General features: G+C 40.5%; 1 long non-coding RNA gene across 1 annotated transcript in view; it reads right to left on the reverse strand.

Moving 5' to 3' along the window:
* Positions 1–4,533: 4,533 nt before the first annotated feature.
* The window catches only part of LOC149524340 (uncharacterized), a 366,734-nt gene continuing 356,147 nt past the window's right edge, over positions 4,534–15,120 (reverse strand). Inside the window, exon 3 of the long non-coding RNA XR_016349564.1 lies at positions 4,534–4,621. This is a non-coding gene — a long non-coding RNA (uncharacterized LOC149524340). The remainder of the gene's footprint in view (positions 4,622–15,120) is intronic.

The raw sequence follows: 15,120 nt of genomic DNA on the forward strand, positions 1-15,120 counted from the left end.
GACAATGTTTTTAAAGTAGCAAGAATGACATATTGACATAGACATGGATTTTTCAGACATCTTAATTTATATTCCTAAGAATGTATTCTCTCTGGAAAACACAATTCTTATTTATTTCGGAATAGAACCTTAACTGAATATGCCTAAAAATACTCATAAGAAGACAATTAAGCAGCCATGTTGTTCTGCAGTGCCAAGCAGGAAATACACATGTGGGTCTAATTCTGCTGTCTTGTCTCTTGCTTAACAGAGAATTCTGAGGCAAGGATGCAGGAACATAAGCTGGTTCCATTGTCCCCATTACCCAGAAAGATTGTGCTTTGCAGGCAGCAGTACAAGCCCTCAAAGAAAGGTAAAAAGTGAGGAAACAGGAGTGTGAAGAACTTGACAGAGATAGAGAGGATCCCTGCCAAGAGGAAAAATGGTCATGGTATAAGTATATAATAACTGTGCCTTACACATCTGCTCTAGGTGAAGTTTCCTACATTCTTTTCAAGTACTCACTGCTGAAAGTTGTTACACTTCACAGTAGTTTAGAGATACTTTTATTTTAAGCCTCAATATTCAGGTGCTATAACTTTCAAAATGAATTAACCTCTGAATTGAGATTTCATCAATATGTTCTAAGCCCAATAGGCGATCACAGTTTTTGGAGGTCAGACAAAATTGTATTTGGCTTTTTTGAGATTTCTCAACATAAAATAAGTAGTATTTTCCAATAGTTAAGACATTTTTTTTCAGAGGCTTTTCCCTCTCTCTACAGAAATAAGGGTCCTCTTTAAAAATGGAATACTTAGCATATACTTCAACCTCAACAAGCAAAAGTGCCTTTGGCAAATGAAACAATACTTTGTGTAGACACGTCCAAGTTTTAAGATTTTAAATTGTGGTTTTATGCTTGGAAATATTAGATTTTTAATTATAAATGTTGATAAATATCTATTTCATCGTACACGCTAGGGATGTGAAAGTGTAACAATATATGTGGTTAACCGATGAGCCTGGGTTCATTGGTTAATCTTTACCATTACATGCAAGCTGTATCAGAGACAGTAGAGAGAAGAGGGCAGGCAGGAGTTGATACACATGGGGAATCAGCTTAAAAGATAGCTCCCTGCATGCATCGGCTCCTGGGGAGCTGCCTGCCTCCCGAAACTGCTGAAATTTTCAGTGGTCACACAATTACTTAATTTAACACAATTTAACATCCCTAGTATACACATAAATTGATGAAAAATATTTCCATCAATTATAATGATTAGAGTCAAAATCCAGTGATTTAGACTTTTGAAGTAGGCTTTCTTTACAAATGGACTAGCAAATTAAGTGCAAAACTAGTGTATGATTTATTGATTTAAGGATAAGTACTTTGTATATTTTGACATGTGATGTTGACAATTTGTTCGTTAACATTTTTTATTTCAACATCGCCTGTCATGAAATAACTGTTTGACTTTCCCATAATTTCCTACAACTGTGAAAAATTAAATAAATACATATAAAATGCTCAAACTCCATAACTGTAGAAAACTGTGAAAATTTACTTTCATTTTTAAAGCTAAATATCAATATTATCTGTCAATACAAAAATAATCAAATTCAGTCAGACCTAAGTATAATGTACGTGGACAGTACACTGTTGTCTAACAGCACCATTCTGGAGGCAGCATCAATAAATGAATTGGACACTAGGATGGATTTTTCACACTACTAAGGCTAAGTCTATGTTGAAGCCTTTTGTCGGCAGAGACAATGTAAATGAAGTGCTCATTAGGATTTGTCGCACTGTCATTTGCATATTCTCTGCCGATGCTTTTTGTAGAAGCGGTTTTTGTGCAAAAAGAAGCAGTGCAGATGGGGCTGTTTTGTGCAAAAAAACCCGTTTACTCAAGATCCTGTATACCTCCTTTTTTGAAGCACAAGGGATCTTGCGCAAAAGGGCGGGGGCTGAGGGGGGGGGGGGAATTGCACAAAATGGCCCCGTCTATACTGCTTGGTTTTGCACAAAACCCTCTTTCGCAAAAAGCATCGGCAGAGAATATGCAAGTGACAGCACGACAAATTCTAATGAGCGCTTCATTTGCATTATCTCTGCCGACAAAAGGCTGCAGTGTAGATGTAGCCTCAAGACACAGTGATGCTAGTTCCTAGGGCATGCCAGCTTTTGATTTTGTTAAACACTTTGAGATCTATGTATGCTATATACCATGCTGTACTTTAGCAGTTCATTGTCTGAGTGGTCACTCATTGAAAACTGAGTGCTGGTCTTATTTGGCCCTATTGTATTAACAATGAAGAAAGACATGAGGCTCTGAATATAGTTAACAGAACAGTCTTAATCTTAATTGCTCTGGGTTTTCCCACATTGGCCTATATTGTAGTTTATTCCAGTGGTGCTCAACGTTTTTTTCATTCATAACCTCCAGAGCCAGGAAAAGAAAATACTGGCTGGCCTGGATATGACCTCCCAGGAAGAGAGCTGCGACTGCATGGGTTGCGCACTGCTGGCTTATTCTTTCACTTTTCTGTTTTTCCACTCCCATAACAATTGTTTACAATGAGTTGTTATTCCAGATCAGAACAATGAGAGGAGTCAGTAACAGATACTTCAGAAGAAGGTACAGGAAATCTCATAATATGTAGTTTACTCCTTTTTTATAGCTATGTAAGTGAAAGAAAAGTTAGGCCTCGTGTTTACAATGCCTGATCATCCATGACAGTCAAAAAGATAAAAAAAACAGCTATTCTTCAGGAAGAGAAACACAGCCCATTTCCACAATGGGTTATTTTATTTTCTCTCTCTTCTTTTCTTCAAATATAGGCAGCATTGTTTTCTAGTGTTCAGAAATCAAATTAGCTTTAGCGTTGACATATATTCCTGAAACTACAATGTATTTAAAACATTTGGGTTTCACAGAGGTTAAAAGAAGGTTCTGGAATCATGCTACTAGCTTTGTTTTAGATAGACATATTAAGATTAGAATATAGATTATGTGTAATAAAACACACAGAGTATTCTGTAGAGAAAATATTTGAACATACACTCTGGAGAGAGCAAGGAGAATATACTCAATATAGGTGTATATGTATGTCCCATGTAGTGGCACTGATATCATCTGGAAATAAATGAGTCATGTATAGTCTTAGCTAATTGCCATGCGGCTTTTAGTTCATGCCATAAAGCAGGTGTTGCAAATTCCCAGGCGGTGGGCCATTTACAGTTGGAGCATATTTGCCATCTGGCATGGGAGATGTGGCAGCCTGGAGCATGTTTGAACCTGTACTCCAAGCCTCACTCTTCCCATAATTGCCCCACCCTTTCCTATGGCACTCCATCCCCTGAGGGACTTGGCCTCAGGGATTACCGGGAGGGCCTGGAGCAGGGTGGCAGCAGCAGCTGGACCTGCTACATTCTTCACAGCAGCAGGAGCCATGGGGAAGCAGAGCATGCTTGGTGGGCTCACTCATACTACTTCATTTGGGGGATGGGTGGCATGGGGTGGGAGAGGGTAAGGCAGTGGCAGGAACAGGTGAGGCTTGAATGATGGGTGTGGAAATGCTCTCCTGGGCCACCAGGTCTCCCCGGCTGGATTACAAAGATGCTCTTACCTGTAGGTGGCCCACTTGCCAGAAGTTTGAGGGCCTAGCTTCAGAGGTTCAGTTTGATCCTGCCCTGCGAAGCCTAGGATCTGTTGCTGTTACAAATGCATGAACCTCTATTGCATGAGCTAAAAGCCACTGGCAGTCTCATTAATCTCTAACTGATTTTAGTACCATTGCATGGGACAGACACCACACTTAGGAGGTGTGTGGGTTACATATTGATACTGCTAAGACAAGGTTCTTTAAAAAGACATAATAGGAACTAGCTGTTGTGAACTGTTGTCCTTCTACAATGTATGTCCATAGATAATAGGATCGGAAACCTCTTCAGTCCAGGTTTGTGAAAGTGATAAGAATACATAAGGCTTTAATGTATTATGTCATTATTTTAATACTCTTTTTTTTTCTTCCCTTAGGGTATGTCTACACTATCCCGCTAGTTCGAACTAGCAGGGGTAATGTAGTCATCCGCAATTGCAAATGAAGCCCGGGATTTGAATTTCCCGGGCTTCATTTGCATAAAGCCGTCCGGCGCCATTTTTAAATGCCGGCTAGTTCGAACCCCGTGCCGCGCGGCTACACGCGGCATGGAATAGCTAGTTCGGATTAGGCTTCCTAATCCGAACTAGCTGTACTCCTCATTCCACGAGGAGTACAGCTAGTTCGGATTAGAAGCCTAATCCGAACTAGCTACTCCGTGCCGCGTGTAGTCTCGCGGCACGGGGTTCGAACTACCCGGCATTTAAAAATGGCGCCGGACGGCTTTATGCAAATGAAGCCCGGGAAATTCAAATCCCGGGCTTCATTTGCAATTGCGGATGACTACATTACCCCTGCTAGTTCGAACTAGCGGGGTAGTGTAGACATACCTTTACTGTCTCCACCATTTCCTTTCCCATTGTGATTGGTGCAACATGACACATTTTCCTACCTTAACAAATCAGATCTGATCTTCAAGATCTAGAGAAGGGCTGCCTTGTAAGGGGATGATTTCTGGTAATGAAGAGGGCATCCACAACTGCAAAGAAAGAAACACAAATATTACAAACTTGCACATGTTGGTTACACAAAAATGCAGGAAAGCGTAGTCTGAGATGTGAGAATGTCTGAGCTTGGTTCATATAAGTAGGAATCTGAGCATCTCTCACTCCATGAAGGAACTGTTTTTTTCTGTACATCATAAAAAGTGGAATTGCGTTTCTTTGCTATTATATATGGTTTCCACTTCATTGGTTCAGTAGTGTGCAATTTATTTTACAATGCTGATAAACTTCAGAGCTGTGTAGTAGATTAGAATGAACTGACAATACCATATACTATAGCACTTACAGTCTTTTGACAATGGGAAGGAATGCTACTGCTTCTCAGGAAACTAAACATGTTGGCTCAAATTTTCAGAAGTGCTAGAGATTTTGGGTGTCTCCAATTAGAAGCTCATCACTTTCTGAAAATCAGGCCTAATTAAAGTTCTCCAAGCTGACACCCAAAACCAAGCAGGTTACATTAGACATAACACTGGGCTGTAATGTTCATGTCTGATTCCAGATCAGAATTTTCCCCAATTTCAGGTGAATATGAATCCAATCTTCTTTTTGACTCATTGTAGAGCTCAGATCTATTCTGAGCTTTTCCCAAAACTAGGATGTATAGCTGGTTGAAAAAATTTATCAGAATATCTTTTAATTGGAAGATGCTATTTCATCAAAATCACTCTATCATTTTAGAGGAATGTGTGAATTTTAATTAATCTTTATTTTGGGGGAAAAAAGAGAAGAAAACATTTGGATAAGATTCCATTTCAACAACATAAAACCAAATGTTTTGATTTAAATTTTGAAATGGGGCTTTCTCTTTCCAATTTGGAATGAAAACAAATTTAGAAATTTGCAATATCTCTGGTGAAATAGAAATTCTAGTTCCTGCACAGCTTTAGATCCAAGTTCTTTCTTTACTGTTTGTTTGTTTATTTGTTGTGTGAGCCTATCTCCAGAATGCTTACCTTTGCATTTTTGTATAACCTTTATTTACAAGATCTCACAGGAGTAACACAATTGCATGAGATCAGTTTTATATAAGAACATTCCAAACATCTGGTATTTTTAAAAAAAACCAAGTCCATCACTTAGCTTTTGACTTGTGATAATCACTCAACATTGATCTTTACAATGAAAAATTTGATTAATAAGGATAAGACTAGAGCCACAGTAGTTGTGGGCCAGTCCTTGAATTTATTACTGAGATTATCTCTTCCCATCTCTAGACTTATATAGATCCTGAAAACATTTATGCACCTTATTTTATGTAAGAGGTGGCCCTTTGGAAGATCAGGGTTATAGTGAGCAACATTTAAAATTGGGTTTCTTTTTAGGTTCAAAATTTTCTTTCAAATCTGACATATCGCAACTAAGAAACTCACTTATTTCCTCTGTTAACTCTTTTACCTCTCCAAGAGCTTATCTATACTACAGAGAAGACTGAAGCTGCTGCAATAGATCTTTTGGGTTTTGAATTTAGCAGATCTAATGAAGACACACTAATTGGACCTGAAAGGGCACTTCCATCAGTGTTGATAGTCCTGCTTCTATGAGCACTAAGGGAAGTCGAAGGGAGAGTGTGCTCCCATCAACATCCTGCTTTGTGGACAGTACCAAAATGCAGTTTCAGATACTTCAACTCCAGCTACACAATTAATGTGGCTGGAGTTGCATATCTTAATTCAAACTTATCCCCTAGTGTAGACCTAGCCTAAATGAAGCCTTTATATCATATTTATAAAGGTACTAGATGATTTACCTGGAGTTGCTTGGGTACTTAACTCAATTAATTTTTTTCTTCATTTAAATTATTGCTCTGGGGTGGGGCTGGGGTTGAGGGGTTCAGTATGCAGGCTGCCCTGGGGAAAGAGGACAACCCCAACCCTCTCTCACTGCAGCAGCTTGGGGTCAGATGAGAAGCACCTTCCTATAGCTGTGGCAGCTCCAGTGGTCACAGACGGGGAAGGGGTGCATGTGCCCCAGTTGGAGCATGTTCAGGTTCATCTGCCCCCATGCTCCCCAGCCAGTGTGAAGAATGCAGCAAGGCATGCACTTTCCCCTGGCTCTATGAGGAAGGGGATCAGCTAACAATATTCCCATACAAATCAAGTGGAGGGAGCATCAGCCCTTCTGTGCTCCCTAAAGAGCACTTGAGGGGTGGTGGTGGTTCAGGGCAGTCTTGGATGGGCAGGGGTGAGAGTGCTCCCTGACAGCCCCTTTTACCTGTCTGGTAATTCAGTCTCTTTTCTGTATGGCTTTATGATAATCATCACAATTCTAGGTATATCCCACATTCCTGACCCAAACAAACCATTACCTTGCTTTAAGTTATGATAAGAGGAAGCTGTATAGCAAATTTGGAGTTCCTAGCTCTTACTGTTTAGGAGGAATTCTTGAACAAATAGACAGATGGACAGAAAGACAGACAAACTCCTATATAGAGTAGATTTAGGTGGCTACATGCACAGATTTGCAGGTTTACGAAAGTGTCTAATTGAGTTAGGTACTTAATTCCCTTTAATGTCTATGCATCCTGGATACTCTGTGAAACAAGAATGCTTTTGGTTTGTTTGCTAATATAGCCTATCCTGCGGTTTCTGAATGATAATCAGTAACTTTCAAGTCATCTTAATTATATGAGGACAATGGTGAGTCTTTCCTCCCCCCTGCCCCAGCCTTTCTTGTCATTTGAAGGTGTTCATCTTATTTCCTTCTAGCAGAATATAATTAGCACATTATAAGCATGCAGAATGATGAGGTGGGATACTGTGCACAAGGGATTAAAATGCAGTAGTTCTACTTTCTGGTCAGCAAAAGAACTTGGTATGGGAAGAGTGTGCAGAGGTATTTTGCCTTTGGCAGCAAACAAAAAGATTCAATGTACTTGGAAGTATATGCAGCTATTTGTGGATGCAAGGAACATACGATTTTAAGCACTCTCCCGCTCTTAAAAAAAATCCTCAACACCTGTTTCATTATGCATCCCAAGTGCAATGAACCAACAACCACTCTGTTTGTTCTGGATTGTGCTCACCCTTACCATGGGAGTGCTGATTAAAAAAAAACTGCTGAGCACCCTCCACTTCCACTGTTATAAGAAAATTACTCTTACTAATGGGATGAGGCCTGTGGATTGTAGGTGATATGCAAAGGGATTCCTTGCTTTGGTTGAATGTAAATATATGTTGGCTCTTTGTCTCGCACCAGTGTGGGAGTAGAGGAGTTTGTTAGGCTAAGAAGTAGGAGTGAGAGTGAAGGTCTGATGAGATGCAGCTATGACACATTATTATTCATTGTGTGAAGTGTTAGTCAGAGGAACTGTCATAAAGCACAGTGCAGAGCACACAAACAATGAGAAGCCTTGAGAGTGAAGTCAGCTCCCTGGATTGGAAATGCTTCTGTCACCCTCCAGACTCTGGATCTACTGCTGTGTTTGTGTAATGCATCTGACAATGTAAGTAAAGATACTAGCAGCCAATGAAATAAAGTAATTAATTCGGAATCAAGATTGGTCTGCGAAGGCTTCATGAATTGAAAAGAGCCATCATTTAATAAGTTTAAAATTCACTGACTGCTATTCTACCCTATCTGGAATTCTTAGATTAAAGAACCTGAACAACTAGCAGTTTAAGAGAGTGAGGAGGACAGTTAGTGGAGGAATCAACCCAAAAGTGGTGACTGAGTGAGGAGATTTATTTTTGTCATGGAGGTCTCATCTCATTAATGACAAGAGTACAGTAAAGACATTTAAATCTCCAGGATAAATATATAGGGTTAAGGTGAGAAAAGAAAGCCAACCATCAAAGTGAGATTAACAGAAAAGAGGTAAAGCCAGTTGGTGGAAGAGGGAAGGTGAGGACTAAAATCAAGTGTGTGTGTTTGTGGGGGGGGGGGGAGGGTTTGAAATCAGTCAGAGAAGAAGAGGAGAAATCCCAAGCCACCACTGAGGCCACAGGATCAGGAAGGGAGAGTAGATGTTACTGAGGCCTGGTCTACACTAGGACCTTAGTCTGAAATTACATCCCCCCATGTCAATTTTCTAAGTGATGCTTCCACACTACAAAGCCTGTTATTTGGGAGTAAGGGGCCATGGAATTCAAACTCTGTAGTCCTGCTTTTCACTAGGAGTAACGCTATTCCTGAACTTGTAAGTCAGAAATAACATTAGTGTAGATGCTCCAATGCTGCTAATTCAAACTAATTGGCCTCTGGGACACCTTCCACATCTCTTCAGAGTGCTTCCTAGGGCTCTGAGTCTGATGTAGGCCCCATTAATGTGAATGTGCTACCTCAGACTACATTTGATTCTTCCCTGTAGTGAAAGTCACTTCTTTGAATTTGTAAAATCAGGTGCCCAGAAGTCAAACTTAATAAATGCAAGATAATCTCTTAGTGTAGACATGGCCTAAATGAGAAGTCCAATTAGGAGAACCGGGTATCCTTATGGAGAAGAAAGTCAGAGATACAGAGGTCATTGCTCAGGCGGCATTTCAAAATGCTGGAACAAGAATTCCCAGGTTTTGTTGTGCAAGTTTCATTTTTAAAATTGTTCAATAATGAATGCTACATTTCAAGCTCTAAGTTCACAATTAATTAACGATGTAGAAGTGCAGCCTGAAATGTTTAAAACTATATGTTCACAGTTCCTTGCCAACTTGGAATGGATTCTCAAAACAATTGCTACTGCACAAAGGGTTTTAATATCTCTACTTTAAAAATACTCAATTTGAGTACACAAAGTCCCCAAATTACGAACGGGTTATGTTCCAAAAGTTTTTTTGTAAGTTGGTTGTTTGGAATTTGGAATGCAATTTTCCATAGAAATAATGTTATAAATGGTTGTTAGTTTCCCAGGATAATCCACAAATGTAACTGGAATACTGTATATTTACACTGAAAAATAGTAGAAATACTGTATGTGTTCTTAGTTGACCCTGAACTCTGGATCTTAAAGAAAGGCAGGCTTAAGTAGAGGAGGATGAGCAGGTAGGTGGAGATTTCGAAGAGGACTTCTGGGCAATTCTCCCCACAGGTGCTGTGCCAGCTTTAGCAATCCTCAGAACCCCCAGCCATTCTCCCGCCCATGTGGGCTGCACCCAGCCCCCACTCATCAGGAGGCAGAAAGTGGCACAAGCAAGGACCGGAGGACTCTAGAGGAGAAGGGAGCAGCCATGAAGTCATTAGCTGGAGAGAAGTGGCAGTTTCCCCCTCAAAGTGCCACTCCATTCCAGTTGCTGACTATGCAACTGTCTCCTGGTCCCTCCAACCCATGCTCATATCACTCTTGCCTGCTCCCCAGAGGCTGCAGGTGAGCTTTTGTCTGTATGGATGGATGTTCACAAATCAGATGTTTGTAACTTGGGCAGTGCTTGTAATGGTGAAATTTCCTGGATTTAGAGTACTGGAGACTACAGGGCACTTCACCCAGAGAACAGGCAGAGCACATACAGTAGCTATCCAAACTTCCAACACACGCTTGCCCCCTCCTTTTCAAGAGTGATCAAAAGTGATGTGGAGACAGAGCTAAAAGAATCTTTCATAGTGGCCAATTCTATTAAATTAATTTAGTCTGGTTATGGCAGTTTTGAACCAGAGAACTCAAGCATTTGGTGAAAAATGAATAAAAGCTTGCACAAGTTTGAAATATATTTTCCAAGAATATTCTCTCCCATCAACCTCCTATCTGCTGTTTCCATTATAACTCATTTGCTAGAGTATTATAAAAAAAGAGAATGCAAAAGGACAAATTAATTTACTCCCACCCAAATTCTAGAGCAAAAAAATGTGGGATTTTTTTGAGGTGTTCATTTAATGTTCTTGAATGGCATTTCTCCTGAGTGTTCAGACTGTCAAAGTATTAAATTCATTTTGACAGAGGGTTGATAAAACTGAACATGTGAATACATTTTTGTCAGAATTTTGAATTTGACAAAAAGTAAGGAGAGTGATTTTCTCAAATATGTCATCACCCATTTTCTACTTGCTGTACTCATGTTATATATGCACAAACTCAAATAAAGAGAGGGCAGTTGCTTTGACTAGTATCTCTTTTTCAAAGTTTGCTATATAACCCAGAAGTTTAATTCCTGAACTTACAGAGGCAATGCCACTACTTTAACTACTAGGCCAAATGTTATTGCAATGAAATATTTGTTTTAGCTTCTAGACCATACAATGTCATAATTCAGGAACCTCAGAGACTGTTGCATTCACAGGGTTACCCTTGACATATTCACTTTATCTTTCCTTCTCTTCCTTCCCCATATATAGCTTCAGTTCATGACTTGGGAAATTGTATGTATTTCTAATCTTCTGATCTGAAGATAAGAAGGGGAAAAACCCAAGTCAGTGGGAAGATACGTTTCTAAATCACAATCAACAGGTCAGGGAGGCATTACTGTGAAGTCATTTCAACCGGCGCTCAGTGAAGCTTTTTTTCTTTCTAGCAGTTTATATTAATATTTTCTAATCACAGCTACATATCAGTCGCCCTAAACTGATTTTTTCCCAAAATACTATGGGTAACCAGCTACAATAGAAATTACATTACATCTCACTGTAATACTCCCATATAAGCTACAATGATAGAGGTGCAGAGAATTTCTTAGAGAAGTAATGACTGGCTCATGTGAGCTAATGACTCCCATGCATCTTTTATTGGCATTATAATATGAAAGCAGCTATAGGCTTTTAAGTCATACATATATACAACAAGATCCAGAAGTTGTATTCATATAGAACTTTTCATCAAAATATGTCCAAAATTGTTATGTAGAAATCTCTTCACCAACAACTGAACCATACCCTTCAGTGGTAGAGGTTTACCAGTGCTGCTTAACAGCCGGCAAGAAGTAGCATTTTTGTTTTTCCCAGGAACCTAAAACTGTTGTCTCTAGAGGTATTTGCTTGGACAATTTGGTAGGCAAAACATAATTACAAAATTATATTTTAGCTTGGTTACCAGGTGAATAACTGTTGAAAAATAAAAAAAAATGTTGTAGTATCTTTAATGACCCCCATGGATGGCTAAAACTTAGGGGCTATGTCTACACTGCCCCTGTATTGTGCAAAAAATATGCAAATGAGACAAAGCATGGAATATCACTGCACCTCATTTGCATAATTAACAAGGCTCTGTTTTTGCACAAGAGGCTTTTGCACAGCCTCTACACAGCTCCTTTCTACACAGCTCCTTTTCGTGCAAAAACCCCCTCTTGTGCAAGAGCCGTTCTTCCTAAAAAAATGCGGAAGAACGGTTCTTGTGCAAGGGGGGGGGGTTGCGCAAAAACAGAGCCTCATTAATTATGCAAATGAGGTGTGGCGATATTCCATGCTTTGCTTCCTTTGCATATTTTTTGCACAAAATGGGGGCAGTATAGACCTAACCAGAGTGTCCATCATGTGGACAATTTTGACATTTGGAAAAAGAACAGCAACTTGAAATGTTAATATTTCATATTGAAATTTCATTTTGGAAAGCAAAAATATTATTTATTCACAATGAAACTGAGCAGCTATTTGCTTTAGATCATTCTGGGGGTCTTTCATGTTGTCCAATTCCCAGGGACTCCTCCACTCCTAAGGACCTCTCAGATGATCCAACTCCCCAGGAAGTTCCCCATCACAGAGCAGGGAATCTAGAAGCCCTGAGAACCTAATCCAGAATTAAGTCTCTCAGGAGTGCCAGGCTGATCCCCAATTCTGAAGCAGTTCACATGACATTGGCTGTAGACCCTGCAACGCTGGATTTCTCAGCCCACCCAATAAGCTGGCATGAAATCAGGCAGGTTTCCAAAGTAAACCAGAGTAGGCCAGATTTCACTGGAACCCTGTCTGTAATTTGGCAGAAATTAGTCACAAGAATGTTTCTAGGGAACATTCTGGGTTTGGCATATCAGCATTTTCTAAATGAAAGTCATTTGTCAGTTCATTCCCAGCCATCTCCACTCAGGAATCTAGCATTCTAAGCAGCACAATGAGTTCCCCTCACAACATGTTAGGGCACTGGATCCATGGTGACACAGAGCAAAGATATCCCTGGGGGAATTCTGGTCCACTACTTGCTTGCCAAATTCATTTTTTTCACAGATTTCTTTGCTTCCTCTCAGAAAAATGACTGAAAGGGAAGCAAAAGGATTTTGTAAGAGAAGTCATGTGCCCCTCCCCTGCAGCATGGGTGCATCATTTCAAGTACCTGCACCAGCTTGTAGAGAGTAAACCAGTGCAGTGGCTGGGTGGTGGGGCTTGGGAATCTACCTAGCCTGTGTGTCCTACCCTGCATAGGGCTCAACTGCTAGTCCCTCAGCAACTGAATGGGCTGTTCCCCCATCTGCCCAGATCCTGAGAATCTGAACTCCTCTATATTCAGACCCCCCTGTTGAACCTCATCCCCTTCTCTAGAGACGCCTTCCATCCAGACCCCTCACCAAGTCCCATCACTCCACAGCCATAACCCCCTGCTGAGCCCTAGCTAACTCCATCTGGACCCAACTGAAGAGTCACATGACCCTTTCACCCAGAACCCCTCAATGAGTCTCTGTGTATCCCACTCCACCCCCACAATCAGCCACCCATGCCCAGATTGTCTCTCACAGAACCTTTCCAATCCCACAAATTAAGCTTGGCTGAGCCTGCACACCCACACTTAGTGTACCTGGCACAGAGGGACAGGGCCCTGGGGCATTTCCACAGGTGGCCCAGTCCTTGCACTGTGTCAGGCTCAGGCACAACCTTACCATCAAGACAATTTCCCAGGATGAGTGCAGCAGCATGATCGCCTACCTCCAGGCAGCCTGTGATTCCCACTGCCATGCTGGAGCCTCCACATTTATTTTTGGCAAATAAAATTTGCAGAGTTTTGCAGAATTTGAAAAATATTGTGTGCAGAATTTTTATTTTAGTTTATTTTTGGTGCAGAATTGACCAAGCAGAAGAACAAGAGCATCTTTAATAGTCCATCACCTTTAGTTTTTTCTCGCATGTCTGTCATTTAAAAACCAATCATACCTGACCTTATTTAGCTCATGAGTGATGATAAAACCATAATTAGAGGCAGTATTATAGATATCAAAGAGATACTGGATGAACTTTTAATTGGAAATTTGGAAATTCTGGAAAACTAACGTCCTGGAAATTAACTTGCTTGAATGTGCCCTTAATATTCTATTCTGCATATAATTCTTCCTAACATTCAACAATGTTACCTTGTGAATATGAATGGAAATGGGCATGTGGTGGTGAGAAAAATAATTTATCATGGTATATTTCTAATCACTTGTTTTATCGATGATTGAATAAATAATTGTCAGGAGGCTATTTCTCATAATTCAACTGGAGCTATACATCACTTCCATGGCTATGAGATAACCTTCACAGTATATTTGTGCCTAGAGGCAATATACCATGGGTCAAAAGGGAAGAAGGGAGACATTTTCTGTTACCTGAAGCCATGGATGAATAATAAAATGTGTTGCTTCATCAGCAGGACTATTTCCACACCTCACTGGTACTCATTACATATTCCGCTAATGGCAGAAGGAAAACCAAATAACAGCTAATCCTACACAGAGACCGTAGAATGTCAATGTTTAATTAAACCTGTTTGAATCAGAGTGTGGACGGGTATTGTCATGATGCCACATGAAAGCAAAAGGTAGCTGCATTAAAGTTGACTAGCAGCTTAAATAAAAGTAACCTGGAGGGATGATGTTGTCCCAGTATGTGGTGCTCCTGCTGTAGTATTCTGATTTATTCATTCTTCTTGATCTCTGCGAGTGGCAAAACAGCATGAGGTGTGCGAACTGGAAGACAGTCAGTTATGATGCAGGGAAGCCCAACATTGTGGCAGCTGTTCTTTGCTGTCCTTGGTGCTGAATTTACCATTACAAGGAGGTAATTGAGTCTGTGTAATTAATCTGGTGCACTGTTTTCAGGGGAAGGCAACATCAGCTATGCCAAACCATATACTAAGGATATTTTATGAGGGAAGTGCTCTGTAACCTGTTGCAGAGGTGGCTCAGGCAGGAGCTAGAAATGAACAAAATAAATTCTTCATTCCAATAACATCTAGTTAACATGAATGACTGACAGCAGTGATAACTATACAATTATTAGCCAGGCATTGTAAGGTATCTAAGCAGGATCTAGGAGCCTTACTGAAATCACACAAGTACAGATGGTGTTCTGGGGTTGTGGCCACATTTTCTACTGGAGAAGTACCTCTCAACTTACACCTTTAAAATACGCTGTAGAACATGGCTAGCACAAAATGGCTCATGAGGGAGTGAGATGAGGGCCTGGCAATGCAAGGGCTAAACAAAGCCTTTTTGCCTAACTAGCCCACCACATTATATCTGTAGCCAATGCCAGGCCTGGAGGGAGGATAAAAGAAAGGAGCCTGGCTCAGTAGGGAGCTGGTCAGTGAAGAGACAGGAGCTAAGAACATAAGAACATAAGAATGGCTGTACTGGGTCAGACCAAAGGT

This window comes from Pelodiscus sinensis, chromosome 5 (genome assembly GCF_052426305.1).
Source record: "Pelodiscus sinensis isolate ZL-2025 chromosome 5, ASM5242630v1, whole genome shotgun sequence".
In the NCBI taxonomy this organism is placed as follows: Eukaryota; Metazoa; Chordata; order Testudines; family Trionychidae; genus Pelodiscus; species Pelodiscus sinensis.